General features: G+C 62.1%; 1 pseudogene; it reads left to right on the forward strand.

The window, feature by feature from the left end:
- Positions 1-2500, forward strand: part of LOC124584341 — a 6386-nt pseudogene that overhangs the window by 1905 nt on the left and 1981 nt on the right.

Genomic DNA, 2500 nt, shown 5'->3' on the forward strand with positions numbered 1-2500 from the left:
CCCTAGGAGAAATCCGATGTTGATGGGGGCCGTCATAGCATGATGCACTTTGTGCTGGCCCCCGTTGGGCGAAAGGGAATCCGGTTCCTATTCCGGAACCCGGCAGCGGAACCGATACAAGTCGGGCCCCTCTTTTAGAGATGCTCGTCGGGGTAACCCAAAAGGACCCGGAGACGCCGTCGGGAGATCGGGGAAGAGTTTTCTTTTCTGCATGAGCGTTCGAGTTCCCTGGAATCCTCTAGCAGGGAGATAGGGTTTGGAACGCGAAGAGCACCGCAGTTGCGGCGGTGTCCCGATCTTCCCCTCGGACCTTGAAAATCCGGGAGAGGGCCACGTGGAGGTGTCGCGCCGGTTCGTACCCATATCCGCAGCAGGTCTCCAAGGTGAAGAGCCTCTAGTCGATAGAATAATGTAGGTAAGGGAAGTCGGCAAATTGGATCCGTAACTTCGGGATAAGGATTGGCTCTGAGGATCGGGGCGTGTCGGGCTTGGTCGGGAAGTGGGTCAGCGCTAACGTGCCGGGCCTGGGCGAGGTGAGTGCCGTAGGGGTGCCGGTAAGTGCGGGCGTTTAGCGCGGGCGTGGTCTGCTCTCGCCGTTGGTTGGCCTCGTGCTGGCCGGCGGTGCAGGATGCGCGCGCCTGCGCGGCGTTCGCGCCCCGGTGCTTCAACCTGCGTGCAGGATCCGAGCTCGGTCCCGTGCCTTGGCCTCCCACGGATCTTCCTTGCTGCGAGGCCGCGTCCGCCTTAGCGTGCTCCTCCGGGGGCGCGCGGGTGCGCGGATTCTCTTCGGCCGCCATTCAACGATCAACTCAGAACTGGCACGGACTGGGGGATTCCGACTGTCTAATTAAAACAAAGCATTGCGATGGCCCTAGCGGGTGTTGACGCAATGTGATTTCTGCCCAGTGCTCTGAATGTCAACGTGAAGAAATTCAAGCAAGCGCGGGTAAACGGCGGGAGTAACTATGACTCTCTCGCGTCACGCCTGATGCGCGCTTGTGCTGTGGACGAACGTCAGCGGGCATTCATCCCTCGGGATGGGATGTTGGAAAATACCTTCATCTTGGACACTGCTCTCACCGACGCAGTTCGCTCCTGCCGCTCTGTCTTTGTGGCATCGATCGACGTATCTAAGGCATTCGATTCGGTAGATCATGCTGCCCTTCGCCCCGTGCTGAAGGCGCATGGCCTGCCGGATTGCTTTGTCGAGTATGTCGAGCGGTGCTACGAGGGCAGCACGACAGTGATAGCGGACGGCGCCGGCGTGGGCGTGTCTGTGCAGCCAGCACGGGGCGTTCGCCAGGGCGATCCCCTCTCCCCCCTCCTGTTCAACTTTGCGGTGGACTACGTTTTAGGCCAACTGCCCTCCCACATCGGAGCTCGGATCCTCGGTCGCAGAGTCAACGCTGCGGCCTTTGCAGATGACGTCTTGCTGTTTGCAGCGACCCCGAGGGGCTTGCAGTCCCTCATCGACGCAGCTACCGCAGCCCTCGCCCACCTGGGGCTGCAGATCAACGCCCGGAAGTGTTTCACCCTCGCCTTAGTCGCGTCAGGGCGCGAGAAGAAGGTGAAGGTGGACAGCAATGTCACCTTCACAGCAGGCAATACCACCATGCCTGCCCTGCGTGTGGGTGAAACCTTCCGGTACCTGGGGCTGCAATTTTCCACGGCGGGTCGCTGTGTCTTCAATCCACGTAGCCACCTGGTGGAGCAGCTTGACGTCATCTCCCGAGCTCCGCTGAAGCCGCAACAGCGCCTCCACGCTCTCACCAACGTACTTCTCCCTGGCCTGTACCACGGGCTGGCCCTCAGCCGCACCCGGGTGGGTGCATTGAAGTCGGCCGACGTTACCATCCGGGCCGCCGTCAGGAGATGGTTCCGCCTTCCGGCGGACACCCCCCTGGGATACTTCCACGCTCCTGTTGCCCAGGGGGGCCTCGGCATTCCATCTTGCCGATGGATGGGTCCGACCCTCCGTCGGTCCCGTCTCCTGGCGCTGAAGAAGATAGGGCCAGCCTGCGACGGTGTAGGCATGGATGAGGTACAGCGTGAGATCGAGGTGCTGGAGCGCCACCTAATGTGGGAGGGCCACCTCCTCAAATCGTCAACGCAGGTTGGGGAAATGTGGGCGGCGCGCCTACACATCGCCATTGACGGTGCGGCACTGTCATCTTCTGCCGCCGTCAGTGGCCAACATCAGTGGGTCGCCGACACCAGTCGCCTGCTATCTGGGCGTGAATACATCGACGCCCTCCGCGCCCGCATCAACGCCTTCCCTACGAAGGCACGGCGCAGTCGCGGGCGGGAGGCGGACACCAGATGCCGCGCGGGGTGCCAGGCCGTGGAGACCGCCAACCACGTACTTCAGGCTTGCTTTAGGACGCACGGGTCCCGGGTCAAGCGCCATGACGCTGTAGTGCGTTATGTCGCCCGTGGACTCGCGCAGAGGGGCTTCAATGTCTCTGTGGAGCCCCACCTCCGAACACCTGAGGGCATCCGC

The sequence above is a fragment of the Schistocerca americana genome, unplaced genomic scaffold (assembly GCF_021461395.2).
Source record: "Schistocerca americana isolate TAMUIC-IGC-003095 unplaced genomic scaffold, iqSchAmer2.1 HiC_scaffold_47, whole genome shotgun sequence".
Taxonomy (NCBI): domain Eukaryota; kingdom Metazoa; phylum Arthropoda; class Insecta; order Orthoptera; family Acrididae; genus Schistocerca; species Schistocerca americana.